The sequence below is a fragment of the Schistocerca gregaria genome, chromosome 5, assembly GCF_023897955.1.
Source record: "Schistocerca gregaria isolate iqSchGreg1 chromosome 5, iqSchGreg1.2, whole genome shotgun sequence".
Lineage (NCBI taxonomy): Eukaryota > Metazoa > Arthropoda > Insecta > Orthoptera > Acrididae > Schistocerca > Schistocerca gregaria.
Genome location: NC_064924.1, coordinates 666,880,789 through 666,907,693, shown reverse-complemented (window position 1 = coordinate 666,907,693; position 26,905 = coordinate 666,880,789).

Genomic DNA, 26,905 nt, shown 5'->3' with positions numbered 1-26,905 from the left:
AGAGCCGGCGCTGATGCAAGCTGCACGAGACAGCCCCACGAGAGTTCACGGTGCTGCAGTATCGATCACCTCACCTACCAGAGCTTCTCATCAGGTCGGAGAAAGGCAAGACAGTGGGGCGCCGGCGGCACCGGACTGAGCGAGGTGCCCGTCTTGTTCTCCTGCAGCCAGCTTTCTGTAGTCCTTGCGTAAATTAAACTGAAACAGAAAAAAATGTACAAATGTGTTTGAAATCTTATGGCACTTAACTGCTAAGGTCATCAGTCCCTAAGCTTATACACTGCTTAACCTAGATTATCCTAAGGACAAACACACACACACACACCCATGCCCGAGGGAGGACTCGAACCTCCGCTGGGACCAGCCACACAGCCATGACTGCAGCGCCTAAGACCACTCGGCTAATCCCGCGTGGCAAATTGAAACAAACACAAAGACCTAGTATCAACTGTGTGACAACAGTCCGTTTCTTAGCAATAAAGGGAACATGTGACACCGAAAATGCAGGATGCATGGCACCTGCTATGTATATTGAAACATCCCCTTACAAAAATTATACTTAAACTGACACATAATATTTTTTTAGCGCAACGCAATCTGACTTTTAAAAATCCCTACAGGAGAATGGCCCTGACTAAATTAACCTATACGTTTCACAAATCACTTACCTCACAAAAATCTTGGTTACTCGAACTACTGCAATATAGCGAGCACCACTACTGCCAGCTAAATAAAAGATTCAAACTACGAAAGTCACTAACTACTGATAGGCACAGTTAGCGAATGAAAGATTTTAATAGAGAACAAACAATCTATTTACCTTAGTAGTCATAATATATATAGCAGTTCATGACATCCATTCTTACAAATTTCAAAACTCCGCCATCTCTCTCCCCACATCCACCACTGCTGGCGGCTCACCTCCAACTGCGCAACGCTACTTGCTGTTAGCATCCAGCTGCCGCTGCCCAACACTACGATGGCAGACAACAATGCAAACCAGACACAGACTGCACACAGCACGGCCAGTGATTTTTCATACAGAGCGCTACGTGGCGTTACCAATAAGAAAACGTAAACAGCCTACTTTATATATAATTTCTGAATTGTATGTAAATATATGTAATTTAGAAGCTTTCTTTTAATAAGTAAGAACATTGCTTCACTGTATGTGTAAATTTAGGTAGAAAGCTGTTGACATTTCATTGTATTTACCTGTGTCTTCCTGTGAAACTTACAAGCTCTGGGGAAAATCCAAACGAATTGTTATTTGCATCGACTAGCAACGACAACAGCAGTGCTTGAGTGTTGTAAAATCTTTGGGGTAAGTTGTTCTTGCTTCTTGCGCGGAGCGCGTGAGACCGGTTCCAGCCCTTGTAGTGTGCCGAAGTGTGGCAGTAGAGAGTACCGTTTCGGCGTCGTCATGTACGCCTGCTGACCAGATATCTACACTAAAGCTTATAAATTAAGGGTAATGCTGATACATGGTGAAACAACGCTCTGGTCGGCGGTTTGCGGGTTTAAGTCACCTCGGGGTGTGACCATGAAGTGCACATCACTTGTGGTCGTCGCACAGTGGCGCTGGCAGCAGTCCACATACGCAGAGGTGAGTTGGTGCATGTCAGAGTACGGTGCAGCGAGTAAGTGTGCAGATGTTTTCAAACGTGGTAATGGTGACTGTCTGTTGAAAATGGCTCAAAAAACACATATAGTTGACGTTATGACGGGTAGAATACTAGGGCGATCGGAGGCCGGTCAAACACAGCAGGTCATAGCACGGGCCCTCCATGTGCCACAAAGTGTGATCTCAAGATTATGGTAACGATTCCAGTAGACAGGAAACGTGTCCAGGCGCTACAGTACGGGACGTCCACAGCGTACAACACCACAAGAAGATCGATATCTCACCATCAGTGGTGGTGGTGGTTACTGTTTAACGTCCCATCGACAACGAGGTCATTAGAGACGGAGCACAAGCTCGGGTTAGAGAAGGACTGGAAAGGAAATCGGCCGTGCACTTTCAAAGGAACCATCGAGGCATTTGCCTGAAACGATTTAGGAAAATCACGGGAAACCTAAATCAGGATGGCCGGAGACGGCATTGAACCGTCGTCCTCTCACCATCAGTGCTCAGATATGCCCACGGAGTACTGCAGGTAGCCTTGCTCGGGACATTACCGCAGCCACTGGAACAGTTGTCTCCAGACACACAACCCACAGACGACGGAACAGCGACGGTTTACTCGCCCAGAGACCTGCAAGGTGCATTCCACTGACCCCTGGTCACAGGAGAGACCATGAAGCCTGGTGTCAAGAACACAGTACATCGTCATTGGAATAGTAGTTCCAGGTTATGATCACGGACGAGTGCAGGCATAGTCTGAACGGTGACTCTCGCCTGGTTTTCATCTGACATGAACCAGGAACCAGATATCAGCGCCTTAATATCCTTGAAAGGGACCTGTATGGAGGTCGTGGTTTGATGGTGAGGAGTGGGATTATGATTGGTGCACGTACGCCCCTGCGTGTCTTTGACTGAAGAACCGTAACACGTCAGGTGTATCGGGTCATCATTTGGCACCAGTATGTACGCCTTTTCAGGGGTAGAGTGGGTCCCACCTTTTTCCTGCTGGATGAAAACGCACAGCCCCACCTAGCTGCCATCGCGGAGGAGTTTCTTGAAACAGAATATGTTAGCTGAATGGAGTCGCCTGCCTGCTCTCCAGACCTATAAACCTCATCGAGAACGTCTGGGATGCTCTCAGTCGACGTATCGCTGCAAGTCTTCAAACCCTTAGAACACACAGGCAGTGGTGCAAGATTGGGAAGCTATACCCCAGCAGCTGCTCGACCACCTGACCCAGAGAATACCAACCCGTTGTGTGGCCTGTGTACTTGTGAATGGTGATCATATCCCATATTGATGTCGGGGTACATACGCAGGAAACAGTGGCGTTTTGGGGACGGTTACCACAACTTATCACCAATACCGTGACTTACAGATCTGTGTCGTGTGTGTTCCCTATGTGCCTATGCTATTAGAACCAGTTCTGTGTAGTTCCACGTTGCGTGGCACCAGATTCTGCAATTATGCTTAATTTATGAGCGTGAGTGTTGTAGCAGGAGTAAGGACAGTGGACGGGCGGAAGAGACTGTGTGAAGCACGATTGCCCGTCCCTGTAATTAGCCGTGCTCCAGAAGATGTTACCGTCTTCAGGAACGAAAAGAGCAGTTCCAGCAACGAAGATTCATCGTCGGCTCCGAGTTTCATCGTCTGCACAGCGCTGAAGTATGACTTTTTATTGGTAGAAAGTATCAACTGCTAATCCAGCAGCACAACTGAACGTGATTTGATTGATAAAATTTATTTAAATAATAAGCAGTAAAACTCAGAACGATTGTGTCCTCATTGACCTCAGACATTGTTACCAAGCCGGGCCCTTGTTCCTTTTCTTCCCTTATGTTCTAACCGAGTATCGTAAGAAACAAACTGAATAGTTACAGCCAGTTTATTAATGAATAATTTCACTTTTAATAAATTTTACTTTCAATTAACTGTTGTACAACAGAGGTTTCAGAATATGAGTGAAGTAAAGCAATTTAATTTTTCAAGTTAGAGAATCAATCACTGGAAAAAATCCAAATCTAAAGAAACGCACAAATTAAGAGTGCGGAAGTTTTATTTATTTTACATGTAGCTTGGAGCACATGGCTGTTTGGTTTTGTACGTATTCTATTATTTATTTTTGTTCAAGTCAGTAAAAAAAGGCTCAGTTGTTCAGACAATAATTAGAAATCCAATTTGCAAAATAAGTAACTGCAAAGTAAAAAGTACATGGTTTTTTTTCTAACTTTCTTTGATGACATTACGTCGAGGTCACTGAAAGCCATTGTCCATGTAACTAAGTAAGTTCAATACTAACATACAGTTTAATACCATATTTTCAAATCATTACTCGATTGTTTTTTTCAAAATTTAATGACGAACATAATCAAGAGTGACTTCTCAGTTTTCTTTATCATTACATACTCACTTAAAATTACTGTTAAAAATCGTGATAACCTTTAGTTGCCATGTCAGTGTTGAAGAATACATGTTTTTCAAACCATCACCTCGTACAGGATTTTCGATGTATATTGCCCTGGTGGGCTGGCGGCCATTAATTATTTCCTTGTCGTTAATAAGGGTAACTTTTGGATTCGTGACCAGTGGTATCCCGTTTCTGTCCAGTGTTGTTCGTGATTGAATTCACAAAATAACTTTCATTTTTCCAAATTACAACCCTGTTCGGTTTAATTACTTTTAATTTTAGTACACTTTTACATCAGAAGGGTCGGTTGTACACTTTCCTCCTACTTATCGGTATTATTTCTACGGGAAACATAGCCTTATCCGATTAATAAAAATCCATTAGGCATACATGCGATCCACGGTCATATCTTATATGGCACGTAGGATAGGCCGATTAGTATGGGGGAGGTTACACACAGAGTAAAAATTCCCATATTAATTCCTCTGTTAAAATCTCATTACTATCCTGAAGCACCGTCCAAATAAGTGAAACCAAATATACACTCCTGGAAATGGAAAAAAGAACACATTGACACCGGTGTGTCAGACCCACCATACTTGCTCCGGACACTGCGAGAGGGCTGTACAAGCAATGATCACACGCACGGCACAGCGGACACGCCAGGAGCCGCGGTGTTGGCCGTCGAATGGCGCTAGCTGCGCAGCATTTGTGCACCGCCGCCGTCAGTGTCAGCCAGTTTGTCGTGGCATACGGAGCTCCACCGCAGTCTTTAACACTGGTAGCATGCCGCGACAGCGTGGACGTGAACCGTATGTGCACTTGACGGACTTTGAGCGAGGGCGGGAGGCCGGGTGAACGTACCGCCGAATTGCTCAACACGTGGGGCGTGAGGTCTCCACAGTACATCGATGTTGTCGCCAGTGGTCGGCGGAAGGTGCACGTGCCCGTCGACCTGGGACCGGACCGCAGCGACGCACGGATGCACGCCAAGACCGTACGATCCTACGCACTGCCGTAGGGGACCGCACCGCCACTTCCCAGCAAATTAGGGACACTGTTGCTCCTGGGGTATCGGCGGGGACCATTCGCAACCGTCTCCATGAAGCTGGGCTACGGTCCCGCACACCGTTAGGCCGTCTTCCGCTCACGCCCCAACATCGTGCAGCCCGCCTCCAGTGGTGCCGGGACAGGCGTGAATGGAGGGACGAATGGAGACGTGTCGTCTTCAGCGATGAGAGTCGCTTCTGCCTTGGTGCCAATGATGGTCGTATGCGTGTTTGGCGCCGTGCAGGTGAGCGCCACAATCAGGACTGCATACGACCGAGGCACACAGGGCCAACACCCGGCATCATGGTGTGGTGAGCGATATCCTACACTGGTCGTACACCTCTGGTGATCGTCGAGGGGACACTGAATAGTGCACGGTACATCCAAACCGTCATCGAACCCATCGTTCTACCATTCCTAGACCGGCAAGGGAACTTGCTGTTCCAACAGGACAATGCACGTCCGCATGTATCCCGTGCCACCCAACGTGCTCTAGAAGGTGTAAGTCAACTACCCTGGCCAGCAAGATCTCCGGATCTGACCCCCATTGAGCATGTTTGGGACTGGATGAAGCGTCGTCTCACGCGGTCTGCACGTCCAGCACGAACGCTGGTCCAACTGAGGCGCCAGGTGGAAATGGCATGGCAAGCCGTTCCACAGGACTACATCCAGCATCTCTACGATCGTCTCCATGGGAGAATAGCAGCCTGCATTGCTGCGAAAGGTGGATATACACTGTACTAGTGCCGACATTGTGCATGCTCTGTTGCCTGTGTCTATGTGCCTATGGTTCTGTCAGTGTGATCATGTGATGTATCTGACCCCAGGAATGTGTCAATAAAGTTTCCCCTTCCTGGGACAATGAATTCACGGTGTTCTTATTTCAGTTTCCAGGAGTGTATATCTTACCGTTATACTGTTGACACGCAACCTTGAGGCCTTTCTTCATTTTTCTCTATCTAGTTTCGAGCATCATACCTGTCAAATTCAGAGCAAGCTACCCGTACATGGTGTAGTGAGAATGTTGAGTACTATTTGTGAGACTCACACTTTGAAACTAAGCCGTCGAGTGTGTGTCCGCAATAAGATTGTTCCGGAAGTCCTTCTGGCCATATAAGGGAAATTGTAATATGTCTGGCTAATTGGCCCTTAGCTCGGATCTCACAAATCTCAGATATGGGAGACAGTTCACATGAAATGTATCAACAGCTGCGGATGCCGCGTGGTTCCTGTCCAAAAGAACAGGCAGCACACATCCATGTAACTCATTCGCCCGAATGGGCATGGATCCACCATCTTCAGTGTGGATACAAAATTACGCTCGACTTCCAGTTAGAATCTGAGAATTAGCGAGCATGGAGGACATGCACGAGGACTGCGGGTAGATCATGATAAGCGGGAATGCAGGTCAGCCGCGAAGCGTGCTGAGCTAACCCGCACATTTGCTGCAAACGCTGTGTCCGGATGGCGCAGTGGTCAACGCATCTCCCTCTTAAGCAGGATATCTCAGGTTCGAATCCCGATCCAGTATACATTTTCACTCGTCGCCGTTGATTCGGCATAAACTACCGATGCAGTTGACCTCAACAGTTTCTTCACTTCCATTTTTTCTTACCCTACCCCCTCCTCCTTAAATTTACATAAAACCTTATTTCCTCATAACGCGTGATCTGTCAGGTGGAACGATCGAGAAATACGTTTCTTGCTTGCCATTGACTGTCTAGAGCGCACCCTTATAAGGAAACGTTGCTTTTCCTCGCCTCTGATTGGCTACCATTCGAGAACAGGACTTCCAAACGGCCTGAAACAAGTGGAGTTGTTAGTCTGATTGCAAATGATTGTGCAGGAAGACACATACAGCGCGAAAGTGTGTCTTATCCTGTTTCAATTGCACGTCGTTATTTTATGAGTGATTATGATAAAATGTGGTAAATATTGCATAATGGCAATTAATAATGAAAATGTTACGGCACACTTAATAATTGCTCTGGCTGTTATAGGAAGTCCACATCATCACATTTTCGCTAATGATGTCGAGTGGAGATATTGCAAATCTTAATTACTTCTGATGCCACTTTTAGACGGAAGCAGTATGTTAACAATCTACCACTAGTCATTGCTGTTCACGCTGACTTGTCGACGAGTGAAGGCGAGACACATTTTTGCCTCTCATAATGGCTGGCCTCTCCAGGGCTTGGCGACATGAGTTGAGACGCGTGGGCCGCTTCACTTTGCCTGTGAGCTGGAAACTCGACGTCAGCTTTGGCAGACCATTTCGCAGGTAAATTGTTGTTTGTAAATAGCACACATTCTATTAGTTGCCTTCATTGAGGCAGAACCTGCCAAGCGCGTAAAATGCGCCACTTGGTAATTGATGACAAAAGCTGCCTTCTTTATTACGCGCACTAAGCAAGACATTCAGCCTCTCTCTCCTTTTAATAGGAGAATGCAAAGGTATTTTCTCACAACAAGAAGTTGCAACCCCTAAGGAGTTACTCAAGCGATTCAGAGCAGCAATGTGCGGCTACGCTATGGAGCTATTCTCTACTTTTGTGGGCACGGCGCCTTCCGTGTTTATCTTTTACCCCGTAAAAATTATTGAAAGATACCGATGCCACAATTTGCTCGGATTATGGTTACACGCATGTAATTAACTACTGCAGTTGCATCGTAACTTGATTTACCGCCTGTTCAGGTTCAGTTGGACACTCCACTTTCTCGCTTTCTTCCTACCTAATGTCATACACTCCTGGAAATGGAAAAAAGAACACATTGACACCGGTGTTCAGACCCACCATACTTGCTCCGGACACTGCGAGAGGGCTGTACAAGCAATGATCACACGCACAGCACAGCGGACACACCAGAACCGCGGTGTTGGCCATCGAATGGCGCTAGCTGCGCAGCATTTGTGCACCGCCGCCGTCAGTGTCAGCCAGTTTGCCGTGGCATACGGAGCTCCATCGCAGTCTTTAACACTGGTAGCATGCCGCGACAGCGTGGACGTGAACCGTATGTGCAGTTGACGGACTTTGAGCGAGGGCGTATAGTGGGCATGCGGTTGGCCGGGTGGACGTACCGCCGAATTGCTCAACACGTGGGGCGTGAGGTCTCCACAGTACATCGATGTTGTCGCCAGTGGTCGGCGGAAGGTGCACGTGCCCGTCGACCTGGGACCGGACCGCAGCGACGCACGGATGCACGCCAAGACCGTAGGATCCTACGCACTGCCGTAGGGGACCGCACCGCCACTTCCCAGCAAATTAGGGACACTGTTGCTCCTGGGGTATCGGCGAGGACCATTCGCAACCGTCTCCATAAAGCTGGGCTACGGTCCCGCACACCGTTAGGCCGTCTTCCGCTCACGCCCCAACATCGTGCAGCCCGCCTCCAGTGGTGTCGCGACAGGCGTGAATGGAGGGACGAATGGAGACGTGTCGTCTTCAGCGATGAGAGTCGCTTCTGCCTTGGTGCCAATGATGGTCGTATGCGTGTTTGGCGCCGTGCAGGTGAGCGCCACAATCAGGACTGCATGCGACCGAGGCACACAGGGCCATTACACGGCATCATGGTGTGGGGAGCGATCTCCTTCACTGGCCGTACACCTCTGGTGATCGTCGAGGGGACACTGAATAGTGCACGGTACATCCAAACCGTCATCGAACCCATCGTTCTACCATTCCTAGACCGGCAAGGGAACTTGCTGTTCCAACAGGACAATGCACGTCCGCATGTATCCCGTGCCACCCAACGTGCTCTAGAAGGTGTAAGTCAACTACCCTGGCCAGCAATATTCCGGATCTGTCCCCCATTGAGCATGTTTGGGACTGGATGAAGCGTCGTCTCACGCGGTCTGCACGTCCAGCACGAACGCTGGTCCAACTGAGGCGCCAGGTGGAAATGGCATGGCAAGCCGTTCCACAGGACTAAATCCAGCATCTCTACGATCGTCTCCATGGGAGAATAGCAGCCTGCATTGCTGCGAAAGGTTGATATACACTGTACTAGTGCCGACATTGTGCATGCTCTGTTGTCTGTGTCTATATGCCTGTGGTTCTGTCAGTGTGATCATGTGATGTATCTGACCCCAGGAATGTGTCAATAAAGTTTCCCCTTCCTGGGACAATGAATTCACGGTGTTCTTATTTCAATTCTCCCTGCGTTTTCTCGTTTCTATCAGGGATTTCAGTTGATGTATATCTGATTAAAAGCATCCGTACATCAGTGGACTTTATTTTGGGGTTTTCCCACCCTTCGCCTTTATGACGGCTTCCACTCTGTTGGGGAAACATACAGTGAGGTGTCTCAATGTCTGTGGAGGAATGGAGAGGATACTGATGTTGGACGCTCGGGTCAGTACCGAAGTCAACGTTCCATTGGGTTCACGCCGGCACTCTGGAAAGGCCAGTCTGTTTCAGCAATATTGTTGTCTACAAATCATTGCGTCATAGATGCTGCTTTAGGACAGTGCAGAATCTAACATGCATCGCCATGGTGATGGAAACTTTCATCGTCTCCGGATTGTTCGGCTACTGTAAGCAGTACACAACGCTCTAAAATGTACTGATATCTTTCTGCTTTTAGCGTTTTCTTAAGCACCATAAAAGCACCACATCGTAAGCACGGAAAACACACTCGTTCCCTAACACCATTTCCTCCCTACTTCACTGTTAGCACTACTCATAACGGCAGGTAATGTTCTCCAAGAATTCGGCGAACCCAATTCCTTCCATCGAGTACAGCGTGATTCATTAATCAAAACGACTCGTTTCCAGTCATCCACTGTCCATTGCTCTTACCACCACCTCAAAAGTCGCTTGGGTTTGACTGCATAAATGTCTGGTTTACGAGATGCTGGCTCGGCCATTATACACAATTCTTTTTGACTTCCTGCACACATTCATTGTACTAGCAGGACTGCTGAGAGCACTCTGGAATTCACGATGATTCCTTCCACCGATTTCACGCAGTTTTTTGCAACTACCTTCCGTAATCCTTGAAGATCCATGTGCATGAGGCCTGCCTGTTTCTTGGTTTAAGTACGGTTCTTCCGCCGCGTTTTCACTTCACAGACCTGAGCAGCTTTAGAAAGGTTTAAGTGTCCCAGTTCACCTTGTTTTTACCACTCATCTTTTAACAACACAATTCGCCGTACCTCAGCTCTCCTAATCAGTTCACCCTGCTTTTACCACCCATCTACTGACAACACAATTCGCCCCACCTCCTATTACACTGGTGGTCCCGCCTATCGGGACCTCTAGTGCTCAGTTCCACATTACGTAGCCGAGTCTGGATATTTTTCATTAACGACGTATAACTTTGTGTCGATTGGCCCCCAGTAACACGTGGTCACGCTTTGCGAACTTTCACCTGTTCTCTGTGTATCCCAACATTAAACATCTGTAATTGGAGTCCGATTATTTTTGTTATTCTTTGTTACCTGTGTGTTCGTTCGATGTTGGTGATGTTCCCCCGGAGTATGTTCTCCACTATTCCCCGCCCTAGGTCTCTATTCTCTCGTAATGACTGACATGTAGTTCACAAAATCACATCTTCTCTTTCTGTAAAATGTTAAAGTGTGTACATGGCGCATGATGGTATGTCAATTCATTTTCTTTCAGTGGTTAAGCAAAGTTGTCACTGTAAGGCTCCACAACATGCAGAACGGGGCACAGAGAATATTCGTTGCACATATCATCACAAGCGAACTATGCAAGGCGCTATGTTTCAAGTCATAACTTACAGTCACTACTTTTTGTAGCAGGTTTGGGGTTTTTTAAGGATATGTACACTGCTTTCGATGGCTCTTACTACAGTGGAGAGCAGAACTTAACGTGCATTGGATTACTTTCGTGACAGATATTCGGGGAGTATATGCTATGTTTTAACACCACGTTTCGCAATTTACACCTGTTATCATCATCAGCAACACAAAGACCACACTATTTTACATACAGATGAAATATCAATTAGAAAAATCCTTGCATTGGGCTTTGAGCTGCACGAATCGCTCATTGTCAATGTTCATAAGACCATTTTTAAATCTGTCACAAACACTATTTCTTTTAGACCGTTATCATTCTGCTACTTCCCATAATCGTGTCGCATATAGAGCAATATTAGCAGGAGCTCTCAGGAAATTAGGTTACGCTAAAATTATACTGAAGTGCCAAAGGAACTGGTATAGGCATGCGTATTCGAATACAGAAATATGCTAACAGCCAGAATACTGCCCTGCAGTCGGCAATGCCTATATAAGATAGCAAGTGTCCCGCGCAGTTGTTAGATCGGTTACTGCTGCTACAATGGCAAGTTTCAATATTTAAGCGAGTTTGAACGTGGTGTAACAGTCGGCGCACGAGCGATGCGATACAGCATTTTCGAGGTAGCGATGAGGTACGAATTTTCCCGTACGACCGTTTCACGAGTGTACCGTGAATATTAGGAATCCTGTAAAACATTAAAAATTCCCGACATCGCTGCGGCGGCAAAAAGATCCTGCGAGAATGGGAGCGCCGGCCGCTGTGGCCGAGCGGTTCTAGGCGCTTCAGCGCAGAACCACGCGGCTGCTACTCTCGCATGTTCGAATTCTGCCTCGGGTATGGATGTGTGTGATGTCGTTAAGTTAGTTAGCTTTAAGTAGTTCTGAGTCTAGGGGACTGATGACCTCAGATGTTAGGTCCCATAGTGCTCAGAGCCATTTGAACCATTTGAAGACTGGGACCAACGACGACTGAAGAGAATCGTTCACCGCGACAGAACTGCAATCCTTCCGCAAACTGATGCAGATTTCTATGCTGGGCCATCAACAAGTGTCAGAGTGCGAAACATTAAACGGACCATCATCGATATGGCCTTTCAGAGTCGAAGGCCCACTCGTGCACCTTTGATGACTGCACGACACAACGATTTACGGTTCGCATGGGCCCATCATCACCCACATAGGACTGTTGATGACTGGAAACATGTTGCCTGGTCGGACGAGTCTCGATTCAAATTGTATTGGGGGATGGAAGTGTACTGGTATGGAGACAACCTAATGAATCCATGGACCCTGCATGTAAGCAGGGGACTGCTCAAGCTGGTGGAGGCTCTGTAATTGTGAGGGGCGTGTGCATCTGGAATGATACGGAGCTCCTCATACGTCTAGATACGACTCTGACAGGTCACACTTACGTAAGTATCCTGTCTGATCACCTGCATTCATTCATGTTCATTGTGCATTCCGACTGACTTGGGCAATGGCAGCAGGGCAAAGCGACACACGACACGTCCAGTATAACTACAGAGTGGCTCCATAAACACTCTTCTGAGTTTAAAAAGTTCCGCTGGCAGCCAAACTTCCGAGGCATGAACATTATTGAGCATATCTGGGATGCCTTGCAACGTGCTGTTCAGAAGAGATCTCCACTCCCTTGTACTCTTAGGATTTATGGACGGCCGTGCAGGATACATGTCATCGATTCCCTCCAGTACTAGTTTACAGATTAGTCGAGTCCATGCCACGTCGTGTGCTCGGGTGGTCCTTACCTGATATCAGGAAGGTGCTTGTTCCTTTGGCTCTTCAGTGTAGCTTACTTGTGAACTACTGGGATTTCAAGTGGAGCCTAGGGCAGCGAATTGTAAATGTGCTGAATGATACAGCATAAGAGTAAACATTAAACAATACATCAATCAGTAAAAAGAGTAACAATAGTCCATTCTGCTGGAGCGCTGTGGGGGAAGATATCAGTGGTGCTGTAGTTTCTTGGCCGCTCGCTTGGGGCCGAATAAGGTTTCGTTAATCCGGCGAGATTAATGGCCCCTGAACGGAGATTCCGCTGGTGTACGTGGAGGCGGCGCGCCCGTGAAATATCTGAGGCGGGCGTTGTGCGTCAGGGCGGATGCGTCCTAACGTGGCCCTAACAACGTGGAAGACAGATGCAGCCGCTCTCCTCATTACTCACGGGCTCATTTTCGTCTTAGGCAACCAGAGTGGTGGGCGACGGCTCTTCCTCGTACGTTGTCAGGTGCCGGCAGTCTTCAGCTGGACGCCATACACGTGCGCATATCTTACCTGAGTTAGGCGACTCTTGGGTAGCGGAATGCTTTACTGCAGCGCTTTACTACAGTTCTCCCCTATCCATTCAAAGTTCAATTCTAATTACATTTTACATTCAATTATGGGTATCTAGCGCTGTTAATAAGCATTGGGAACCACATCAAACATTTAATTATCTTTGTGTTACTGGTGTCCACAAAAGTGTGTTCCCCAGGGAAGCGTCCTGGAACCACTGCTGTTCCTGATCTGTATAAATGACCTGAGCCAGTTCTGTTAGGTTGTCCGCAGATGATTCTGTAATTTACCGTCTAGTGATGTCATCCGAAGACCAGTATCAGTTGCAAAGCGATTTAGAAAAGATTGCTGTATGGTGTGGCAGGTGGCAGTTTACGCTAAATAACGAAAAGTGTGAGGTGATCCACACGAGTTCCAAAAAAAATCCGTTGGAATTCGATTACTCGATAAATAGTACAATTCTTGAGGCTCTCAATTCAACTAAGTACCTGGGTGTTAAAATTACGAACAGCTTCAGTTGGTAAGACTACATAGATAATATTGTGGAGAAGGCGAACCAAAGATTGCGTTTCACTGGCAGGACACTTAGAAGATGCAGCAAGTCCACTAAAGAGGCATCTTACGCTACACTGTTAGAATATTGCTGCGCGGTGTGGGATCCTTACCAGGTGGGATTGACGGAGGACATCGAAAGGGTGCAAAAAAGTGCAGCTCGTTTTGTATTATCACGTAATAGGGGAGAGAGTGTGGCAGATATGATACGCGAGTTGGGATGGAAGTCATTAAAGCAAAGACGTTTTTCGTCGCGGCGAGATCTATTTACGAAATTTCAGTCACCCACTTTCTCTTCCGAATGAGAAAATATTGTAAGGTGTCAGGCAAATCCAACACCTTCCATGAAAACCCTGACATGATAAGCAAATCCAGTAGTATGTCACATAGCTCCGAATAAATCGTGACATAAAATTAACCACAGTAATACGAGTAACGAGTGAGCAAATGAAATACCACAGACTGACACAAGAATGCCTAAATGCATGTCGTACCTTCCCACCGTGAGACCGATGCAGTTCCGAGGGGAGAAACGAGAACAGAAGCCGAGAGCAGAACCGTGTTAAGCTAGAAGGCCCTACGATAAGGGACGGACTGGACACCCACGTCGCCAGCTAACCACTAGAGCCTCACCACCTGCACGTTTTACCGTGAGACTTTTTCGCGTCTCAGTTACGTCAAGGACCACTCCCCAGCCCATGTTAAAAGATAGAACCCTCCAGAAGAACAGTAAAGATCTTAGGATAACGCTAAAAGGACCACACTAGGTGCAGGTTTTAGCGTGAGACTTTTTAGCGTCTCTGTTACGCTGTAAACTTTAAAAACATTGCTCCACCACGAAAAGTATAACGTTTCTCATTGGATAGACAGAATTTTTGTAAGCGGAGCTTAAGGTTAACATTGAGACCCTGATTGGTCAGATGAAAACACAGGCAGATAGTTTTTTTTAAACCAACTTCGGTAAATTGTAGTAAGGAGAAGTTAGGTGAAGAGTTAGTTCCGAGATGGCGAGGTGAGCGGAGCTGTGCTGCCCGTCGCTGCCCTGACGCTGCCTAAACACCGACAAGGTAATGAGCGCACGCGATGCCGCATTTTTGAGCGCATAAGGCTTCACTCGGAACTGCAGAAGTCTCATCTGTTACATCCCCTTTCTGCGTAATACTAGTGTCGATCGTTAATTAAAACTCATGGTGTTCACATTTGCCACTTGAAGAACAGATCTGAAACGCGATGATTTTTCTTTTATATAGTTATTGAGAAGCCACATCAGCCACTGTAATTTACGACAAGTTAAATAAGTAATTAAAGATAATTGAGGGTCACTGTAGACCATTTTGATAGTTTTCTCTTTTGTGAAACTTAAATTAAACCTAGATTATAGATGTGATATGGCATAGGTCATCCTTCGATCGATTGTAGAACTTGGAAACCCATTTAGGGAATATTCGTTCACATTTTTGTTGAACGCAGTTGGTTTTTACCATCCTGTATTACAACACTTCCTTTTGTCAATAGTGCAATTTATAAACAATGTTTTGTGAGTAGAATAAAATTTCCAAATGGTAAACTTAACTGCTTTTTCGACGTTATTTTACCAGCTAACTAAAAATAGGAAAGCCTTGAACCAATTCCACTAAATTTAGTTAGTATTAAGATTCTTTTACAGGGAGTGCAGTGGAGCTGACGCTGAAACTATTAAGTATTTGGTTATATCATCGCTAGTCTCACTGAACTCTTCTGAATTCCACGTGTGATGTGTAGTCTGGCGTCTCCTTACCAGCAACAGGTCCCAAGTTCAAACTAGTTAATTCCCTAAAAAACACGCTCAGAGCGTCGTTGCGCGAAAGTGGTAGGGAGACACGGTATAGAACAAACAGACACCACCATGAATGTTTAGAAATTTTTGTTGAGCCCAACCTACATAGGTAGGAGTGATCATCAAAATAAAATAAGAGAAATCAGAGCTCGAACAGAGAGGTTTTCCCGCACGCTGTTCGGGAGTGGAATGGTAGAGAGATAGTATGATTGTGGTTCGATGAACCCTCTGCCAAGCACTTAAATGTGAATTTCAGAACAGTCATGTAGAGGTAGATGTAGAAGTTCATTGTAGGCATTCACCTGCAGCTCCAGATTCGTCACATAGTGATGCCACCGCACGGTGCGTGCCGGAGGCCATCCCGTACTACTACGAGCCACTTCCTCCCCTGCTCCACTCGCAAACAGAGCGAGCCAAACGGTTCTCGATATGCCCCGGAATGAGCCTTAATTTCTCGTGTCTTACCTTCGTGGTCCCTGCGAGCAATATATGTTGCCGGCAGTAGAATCGTTCTGCAGTCACCTTCAAGTGGCGGTTCTCTATTTTCTCAATAGAGTTCGACGAAAAGATCGTCACCTTGTCTCCAGTGATTCCCATTTGAGTTCCAAAAGCATCTCTGTAATACTGGCATGTAGTTCGAGCCCACCGGTAACAAATCTAGCAGCCTGCCTCTAAATTGATTCGATATGTTCCTTTCTTCCGACTTCAAGTGGATCACAAACACTCAAGCAATACTCAAGAGCAGGTCTCACTAGCGTCCTGTTTGCGGTCTCTTTTACAGAGGAGTCACACTTTCCTAAAAATCTCCTCATGACCCGAATTCGATCATTCACCCTACCCATTACAGTCCTTGCATGCTCATTCCATTTCATATCGATTTCCAACGTTACTCCTAGATATTTAACTGAAGTGACTATGTCTAGCTGCACCATAATAATGCTGAGTGTTTTTACTACTCACCCACACTACATTTGCACTTTATTATTCTCATCCATTACGGATATTTTAGAGCAGTGACTGTATATTGAATGTAAATAAGCTATACAGAACTGCAACCAGTTACTTTTTTGAATAATTATGTTTTATTCCATGAACCGGTTTTCAAACCTTTTCAGGTTCATCTTCAGATGGTTTGAGGAAGTTACATCATTACTGGTAGTAGCATAATGCTGGGTGCTGGCTTGCGATAGTATAGGCGGTTTTTTTTTCGGTTAGTGTCCATCTGTCTGCCTCCATGTTGATGTACAGTAGTTATATAAGGACACACACTTCCACACAAACTATATTAATTTACACTGTGACAGCGAGACTTTTCAGCATCCACAACTGTTGTGAAGCGCACAAGGGACAATGTGCGATGGGCAAACGACGGTATCACAGTGTTCACCTCGATGTTCGTATGATTCAGTTAAAACTGGTTTTGCTCCCGTGAAAGTGGCCAACATCGACACACTTTGAGCAATTTTGTAACATGGTCTTATAAGAATATGTACTGAGCCATTTAAATTCCACTTGTATAGAATTGTCTAAATATTAACCTCTATCTTTCATAACATCAAAGTTTGTTGTGCAGTGGACTATTCGGAAAATGAAATACTGTCACTTACCTCCCTTCTCAGCTCAGGACAACAAAATGGTGTGAAATCTAAGTCAGAGAGAGTTAAATTCATCCGTTGCAAAGGTGGGTTGGTCTAGCGTCCCTTTAGTGTCTCGTTATAGCTTAGTCACAATTTTCTCAGTTCTGTAAGTTCTGTGTTATCAGTACAAACAGAAACATTTGCACAATGTTTGCAAATTTGGTGAGATTTAACTAACTACTTTAAGCAAAGTAAGTAAATGAAACTTCTACACACGTACTTACACATCTGTTTAGTGCGACCGCACGAGAACAAAAGTCATAATATCCTCCATGCAAGGAAATTAATTCAAATTCTTGGACACAAGTTTAGTGGTACGAAGGAAAACAGATGTGAATGATTTAAATCAGTATTCTGAGCCACTGTAAACTTAGAAGCAAAGTTATAACTTCTCACTAAACCATTCACAACTGTTCCAAGTTATTAATGAGACTGGTTTCCTTCAGTTTCCACTGTCACACTTGTTTCTGGGAATATGTGGGCTGTCACAAGGTTACCCTTGTCATTTACGGAAATGACTTTCCTCTCTCCAATGGAAGAATATACTTTGAAACGTCCCCTTAGAACAATTTATACACGACTGTGCTTAAACTGACACACAATAGTTTTTAGCGCAACGCAATCTGACTTCCAAAAATCCCTACGAAAGAATGGCCCTGATTAACATTAACCTATACGTTTCACAAATCACTTACCTCACAAAAATCTTCGTTACTCAAGCTACTGCAATACAGCGAGCGCCACTACTGCCAGCTAAATAAAAGATTCAAACTACTGAAGGCACTAACTACTGATAGGTATAGTTAGCAAATGAAAGATTTTAATACAGAACAGACAATGTATTTACCTTAATAGTCATCATATATATGATAGTTCATGACATCCAGTCTTACAAATTACAAAACTCCGCCATCTCTCTCCCCACGTCCACCATTGCTGGCGGCTCACCTCCAACTGCGCAACGCTATGCGCTGTAAGCATCCAGCTGCCTCTGCTCATCACTACAATGGCAGACAACAATGCAAACTAAACACACACTGCGCACAGCACAGCCAGTGATTTTTCATACCGAGCGCTAAGCGGCGTTACCAATAAGAAAACCTAAACAGCCTACTTACATAGCCCCCATGCTCCCCACAAAAAATTTTTACAAATTGTTTTGGGCAGTGGCCAGTAATGATTTGATGAAATTTTTCATAATTACCATAACAAAGATATCAAATGCACACACTTATTGATATAATGTTGGTCAAAAGCTAAAATTTTCTCACAGTCCATATAGACAGTCCTGATCATTCATCACAGTAAAATAGTAGTGTTTTTCTCAAAGACTGAGCAATAAAAGAAAATGCACACGGAAGTAGTGGATTTCCATGCGGTCTTGAAGAAGTAGTGTTGTCCTTCCAACGAAAGACAGTGCTGACTCTTGACATGCAGACAGGTAATGGGCCACAACAGAGTCAGTCGACGTTGAAGACTATCGGTAGGTAGGTCATCACAGAGCAGACCCACTGTAGTCCTGGTAGAGATTACGGTATTGGTGGGCCACCAGAGGTGCAGACCCATTGCAGTCCTTGTAGAAATAATGGTATTGGTGGGTCATCAAAGGTGTAGACCCACTTCAGTCCTTGTAGAGATGTCCAACAGCCATCTGTTACGAATGTGCAGGTGCACAATCACCCTCAAAGAGTCTTGCGGAGACTTTAGCAAGTCCATAAACCACCACTTGTCCACTCACAAAGAATTTGTTTGAAATGTCCTTAGAACCAGCAATGCTGTTGTCCAGTCCCTTGCTGAATTATTAACACATGTGCAAACACTAACAGTCCCTACTTCTCACATATTGTCCATATACTATGACCAACAGAAACGTGTGCAGTGAAATGTAATTTACAAGTTACTTAATTTGATGAACTGGTGTCAATTACAATTTTATAACATAAGAATGCAATAACAAAGGTACAAAATACATCTTTAAAGAACATAACAATACAGATAACATTTGCAGTAGTACAGGCTTTACAAAAGAAACGAAATAGCAAATACATCAGTGTTACAAAAATTTCGACATAAGTACATACATAAAAGATCAGAATAACTTTTGAAACATCAACTTCACACATGAGCATTAAAACAAAACACAATAAATAATGTCTGAACATATTTACAAAGAAAATAACATAGTATTTGAAAAATTCTACAACATAAATCTTATTAGCTAAACACATAAAGACAGGAAAAAGACAAATACACAAGGGTACATAAACACATAGAGGGATAATACGAAAGGAAAGGACAGGGTTTGTTTTACTGCAGTATTTTGCATAGAGATCTCCCTTAATTCATCATTATTCCCAAAAAGTCCTATCTAAACCTGCTTTCTGTATTCTGTTCACATCCTCTTTCAAAAATAGTTTTTCTCCACTGTTCACTACTTTTTTGGGCAAACCATTTTCTTAAAGCTTCTCAATGATTTTCTTCCAATTCATCATAGTTAGTTTCTTATATAGTCTACCCCCTCTTAAGCTAACTTAAATCTACTGAGCTCAGATGCTTAACTAAGAGACGAGGCAATGCAGCAGCACAAAACAATTAATACAAATAGCAATGATAAAAAAAAAATGCAAGTAAGCAAAGCAAGCAGCAATAAATGTAATAACTTATACCTAAACATGACAAACCCACAAGCAGAAAAAATAGTACACTAAAGACAACAATGCAGATAAGGACAATGTCTATTCACATCTTAATGTCTATGTAATTAAAATGGTGCACCACAACTTATTCTATTAAATAAATTACCAAGTACTTGAAAAGAAAATTATGTATGCAGTTCCTGTTACTAGTCCCTTCTTATTGTTCTTTCCTTTCCAAGTGCTCCTTTTTTTTTTTTTCTTTTGAAGAATGTGGATCATAAAATTATTATTTAACAGATCTGTTGACAGAAAGTTTTCACATTAGCAAATGCATTTAATTTTATTTTATAAAACCAATGCTGTAACACAGCTGGAAAACAGATATCAAATGAAATAAGCAATTATGCAAAGCAAAGAATAAAAACATCATTCAATAGCTATGTGGCATTACATAAGTCAGTAGAAGTTCTCTCAACTCTCGTAGAAAGACACTTGTTAATCAGTTGTGCAGATGTAAGAATGTTTCCAAGTAATGAGCATGTCGTATTTGCGACGCTTTCAACAAAGAAATGTCAATAGCGAGGATAATGGCTTCCCTTTTTTTTTTTTTTTTTTTACCTGTGCCTCTGAAAGGCACACACTAATGGCTTGTTTCCCGGTGGCTCTCGCCCAGCTGGGTGCCCACGACGCATTACGTGCAGGTGGTCACTTAACTGTCTTACGACACCAGTTTCCGCTACAGTGGCAGTCTCATATAAAAAATTTCACAGGTCAAGAACTTGCGTTACAAATGTGTAGAAACAAAATCCTGTAAATATAAAAGTGTCTAAAAAAATTTTCCGCGGCATTGTGGTACATTCACGCATTTACATACATATCATCTCTTAAAGTACGATTCTTTGTTTCCAACCACCTTTTTCACAAACCAGAATCCCTAACCACTACTCATTATTCCTTACCTTATTACACATATACATATTCGTCCACACTTCTTCAATATTTCATCATAACAAATACGTAGCATAATCAAATTCCTCATATAGCATCAGCTTATTGATCATAAACATGCCACAACAGCATAATACACATCGTCATCGTAATAATAACATCATAACACCTCAGTCAAACTCTCAAAATCGTCGTAGCTTCCTCCAATAATTTCAAAACCTAAAAAAATTCTCTGCTCATGTCAAAAGTGTCATCTGCCTCAAACGTACTTTAAAAATCATGATCCCATACCAAATATGTCATTCAAAGCTCTCATAGTGTCACAATGGTTCCGAAAAAATATGAACAGTTCACAAAATACAACTTCGTAAGTGTGAAGTTATCCAATGGTGTAATTACGTAAACATCTGTCACTGATGTAGTAAAGTAAATGTTTGTCTCTCTCAGTTAAATGATCAGATAGCTGAGTAATTTATGTGTTAGAGAAATATGGTACCGATGTGTAAAGTTGTATAAACAAATACCATATTAGCTAGGGCTCCTTGTGCTTGCCAAACACATGGTACACAAAGTAGACGTGTACCCCCCTGAGGATTAATGTAATTATATCTTCAGATGTTACAGATTACAGCAATGGAATGAAATGTATCACAGAAAACCTTTGTATCATTGTATTTCAAATATCTTTAAAAATAAATGTTTTAAGTACAAAATTAGTCACTCAAATACGCGTACTGTAGCGCTAAACTGTGCGTCGTGTTGTAAGATAATCTCTGTGGAAGTGTCATAGTTATCGTGCTCCGAAAGCTAAGTTCTACAGAAGTCAATGTACTTACCTCATGGTAAACAAAAGTGAAATGCTTTGCGTATAGATATCGTAGCTACTACGCTTATTGCGGTGACGAAGTAAGTACTGTACTGTAACGTATTGTTGTGCTACAGAAAAGGCTGTCTCATTGTAGCTATACCACAAAGTTACTACTAAAACATGTTTTACTTTCCACAATAATACAGAAAAACTGTGCAGATATAAAACAGATACAGTGCAAAAGCAACATTGTAAATTGTCACTCATTAGTAGCGTCGTGATAATATCGTGTAGCTGTCACATAAACTAACCACTGAGTCATCTGGTATCTCACAGAAAGTACTTTAAATCCAGAATTTATTTTCAAGTAAACCAAAATGTTGCATTAAAATCTCATTAGCAGTACTGGTAAATGTTCTAAGTATGTCAGCCTTATAGTCGTTACGTAATCGTGCAACTAACAAGCAAGAATGTACAAATAACAACACTGTGTCGTCTGTTCACTAGAACAATACATTCATAATTTCTGTTTAAAAATGTTCCCTATGTTCTAGACTGGGTAGTTAACTTCAAAACATTGTTTCATGTTAACAGTTTCTCAGTGTGACAAAGCATGTTTTATGGCAAAGACAAAGTTAAAAAGCAGATTATATTTCAATAAACGGTTTTACATGTGAAATGCGGTGCAATCATTTACCCTTTCTAGTGCGCAGAGTTTCAGCTTCCAAGTAATTATCATGTTGTATACGTCGGCACGGAATGCTAAAATTTTTTCTGAAGGTTAGCGTCTACGTTATTTTTCTCTGAGCCAGCCGGCGCACGCGGCTGCCTGCGGTGTAAGTCATTGTCTGTCTCTTTGTTGGCGCGCGCCGTTAATGGGATTAGGGGACCTAACTTCTAAAAATTCACCTTGCCGAGAGGGCCCTACCCTGTTTGAAGCTCGCCAGTTCTGATGGATTTCCGGTCTGTCATTATGATTATATCGTCTGTCGTCATGTCGGTAGTTCCTGTAATTTCTTGTTTGTCGGTCATGTGGTGGAGAATTTCTCCCTGAATTATCACTGCGTGGTGGACCCTTGCGTCTGAAGTTATTCTGTCTCCCGTGATAATAATAGTTCTGGTTGCCATATTGTCTGTTTCTATGATTGTCTCTGTCATATTCATTACTACGGAAATGCGATTTTTCTCTGTAATTATTACTCTGCCAGTGGTTGTCATACGGGTGGTGTCTGTTTTGGTCACGATTTGCGTTGTAGGAATAGACTTGTCGTGTCCAGTTATTGTTTCTGTCGTCACGGAATTGTGACGGATGTGACCTGTAATTGTTGTGTTCCTGTTTTCGCGTTCCGCGATTGTCAGTGTCAATTTCTAATTCTTGTAAGAGTCCCTGAAAAGCTTCAATGTCGTCTTTGCAACGGCCTGCCAAAATAATATGCCGTAAATGTTCAGGCAATTTGATTAAGCAAATGCGGATGAGTTCTGACGGGCTGTATGGGTTTGACAGGTACTGATTCTTGTGCAACATGTCTTCAAAATATTTCACAAGACTGGAAAATTCAGATTGTTCGAAATGTTTTATCATCATGATGCCATGTTTTACTCGGTCTTGTGTGGCTTGGGACCAATATGCTGAGAGGAAGGCATGGTAAAATTCTCCTTCACTGTGGCAATCGTGAATGACCGATCGCATTCTTACAGCTGGTTCATTCTCTAGGTAGCCACACATAAATTCTAATCTGTGCTCTAGTGACCAGTTGGGAGGAAAACAATGAGAGAATTGATGGAGCCACGCTTGTGGATGAATGTCGTTGCCAGAATTCTTAAATATTTGGATTTACGTGCAGTAATGAACAGCTTATAGTCAAAATCATCGTGTCGGCGGGTAGCATATCGGTCATTGTTACGTCGTTTCGGCGGTTCCATCTCAAAATTCGGTGCACCTTGCCAATTACTTTCATGATTTCCGAAATGCCCTGTGTTATTATTTTGTGGTTGTTCTGTATTGCTATGTTCCTCTTCCCATACTGGGGCGCGAGTGTCCTCTGAAATATGTAATTCTTGTATTACTTGAGCCAACTGATCTTGTACTTCCCGCATTTCTCTTTTGTACTGTGTGTTGATTTGATTTTGATTCTGTTTGAATTTCCTAATTTGTTCATACTCTTCAGTGTCAGTGAAGGCTACAGGTTTTGTGTCATTCAGATCATTATCTACCTTCGTAGATAAGTTAGTGAACTGATCTGAAAGTTCGGCTACTTTATCCGACAGTGAAATTATTTCCTCTGTGTGTCTTTCTCAACCAATTTTCAGAGTATCTACTGTGTCCTTTAAGTTCGCTTGAGTTTTTGCAAGTTGCGTAACCGAATCGGTAGATGCAACTGAGTCAATTTTAGCTTGCAAGGTCTCATGATTTTCATGAACAATAGTTTGCAGTTCTTTTATGGCTGCTTCGTGATTCTGTAATGCATTTTCATGCCGCGAAAAAATAGGTTGGAAATGCTCACAAATTTGTGTTTTTACGTCATTACAGACTTTTTGACATTTCGATTCGATGTTATGTAACTCATTAGTTAAATCTTCACGTGTTTGTTCAAGTGTGGTGTCTAACTTTTGAAGCTTTTGCTGTGTTTGTCTCTGATTTTGTTCCATTGTGTCTAACTTTTGAAGATTCTGTCCCATTTGTTTCTGACTTTGTTCAAGCGTTGTGTCTAACTTTTGAAGATTTTGTTCCATTGTGTCTAACTTTTGAAGATTTTGTTCCATTGTGTCTAACTGTTGCTGTGTTTGTCTCTGGTTTTGTTTCATTTGTTGCATTAATTGCAATAATAATGTATTAGTGTCTGGAATCTGATCATCTATGCTTTTCGGCAGTGCATTTGCACCGGCAACATTCACAGTTTGACAAGCAGAAAATGTGTCTCGGCTTATTTGAGAAAACGGTGAGGACGCAAAACCTGAATGTACAGTATTTGCAAGATTGTGTCCTGTCATATCGGATTCCTGACGCGAGCTGTTGCCGACCAATCGATCGATAATGCTTCCCTGTTCACAAACTGTTTCACTTCCTACACCATTATTTGCAGCCCGCTCCATTTCCCTATGCACTATTACCAAATTACTACTTTGAACATTTGTGAATTCATTACATGGTGGCGCTAACACATTGCTTCCGTCTTCACTGTCATTTCTCAGTTTACTTTGTAGCCTAGTATTACGTTTTTCACACGCCATTATTGTCACAATATTTCACGATAACACAGAAACACATAGCACTGAAAATAATATCTAGTTAATTGCAAGCGCAGCTGCGAAATACTTGGTGCAACTCTACATGCATGCCACAACTGTTGTACTGTACAACAATGAAAGACTACAACTACAAAGGAAATTCACTCTAAGATTACGCGCTAGCAATAAACAAAAGCTACACTAATTACACAAACTACAAGGAAAAAATCAGGAGATTCCAGTGAGGTATCCTCGGCTAAGGGTCGACATATGAAACGTCCCCTTAGAAAAATTGTACACGACTGGTCTATATGAAACGTCCCCTTAGAACAATTTATACACGACTGTGCTTAAACTGACACACAATAGTTTTTAGCGCAACGCAATCTGACTTCCAAAAATCCCTACGAAAGAATGGCCCTGATTAACATTAACCTATACGTTTCACAAATCACTTACCTCACAAAAATCTTCGTTACTCAAGCTACTGCAATACAGCGAGCGCCACTACTGCCAGCTAAATAAAAGATTCAAACTACTGAAGGCACTAACTACTGATAGGTATAGTTAGCAAATGAAAGATTTTAATACAGAACAGACAATGTATTTACCTTAATAGTCATCATATATATGATAGTTCATGACATCCAGTCTTACAAATTACAAAACTCCGCCATCTCTCTCCCCACGTCCACCACTGCTGGCGGCTCACCTCCAACTGCGCAACGCTATGCGCTGTAAGCATCCAGCTGCCTCTGCTCATCACTACAATGGCAGACAACAATGCAAACTAAACACACACTGCGCACAGCACAGCCAGTGATTTTTCATACCGAGCGCTAAGCGGCGTTACCAATAAGAAAACCTAAACAGCCTACTTACAACTTTAGTAAAATTTAACTCTTTTTACTGAATTGTTAGCGCATATAACTTACTTATGCCGACATATCTTCGTTTATTATTCAACGTTATAGTTGGTAGAAGAAAGTTACCAAGAAATTCACAAACTTGTTTTTCCACCTATAAACAAAACAGCTTTGTGAACCGACAAAATTAAGTGTGTGTATGAAATCTTATGAGACTTACCGTGCAGCAGTAGCTAGTGAAGTGACTAACAAAATACTCCCGAACGCCTAGAAACGTTACAGTAGGTAATAGCAAGCTACCAAATATGACAATATTACTTTTGTATTCGGATTACTTTTACTGCAAGCAGATTTGTGGGAATTTGAGTTATTGCCAAAGAAACATATACCTTCTGTTCTGTCTGATGAGTTGCAGCAAGGAAGAAAGTGTGGTTGGAGATGTACGCCTCGTCTGCCTTGAGGCCGCTTAAAAGGGAACACGAAATCATTGGGAGGAAACTAGCATTGAGCACGGCATGTTTGTTGGGGGACGTAAGGGCCTTCCCCAGCAATGATTTAGAGAAAGTATGGAAAATATGAATCAGGAATTACATTACGTTCCTAATAACAACACGAAAAATATTTCAACCACTAACAAAACTCACTCACACATTCTACCGGTGGAAATCCAATTTTAAAAGTATGATCCGTCAGATGAAAGAAGGACATTAAAAACCGGATTGCAGTCAGTTTCTCAGACACGGAGTGGCGCAGTACGAAACTAGAAGAAATTATGGCCTTTTGAATACATAGGCGGGCCATGATCGTAGCTTTAATGGTTCTCTGAGGTCTGTGAAGCAACGTGCGGCAGTAAAGGAGGCCGTGGTTTCGTAATGTTGATACAGGGTATTCTGGATAACTGACAATGGGCAGTCACTGGTACCTACCGTATGTGATGCCCTCCGTCGATGGGCTACTGAACGTCATTGCTGGGTGTGATGCTTTCACGCGGCAATCCAGACTCATCAGATGGCTTTCCAACGTTATTTGCGATAATACCTCCCAGGTTTAAACTAACGCCCCGTAATGGTCAGAAATGGTCCGCAGTTGTGAAAGGATTACGCTTATGTTGTGGGGGACTACGGTTTACTCGTTCAGTGGAGGATCACTTTGGATAGACAGTATCATTCAAATGGCAGAGGTTGATGGAGGATTATATTGCTTTTACAGTAGCGCGGAGGATGGCATATAGTTATTTCAATCTCTGTCCCTTTACTCTACATTTATCTGTCTTTTAA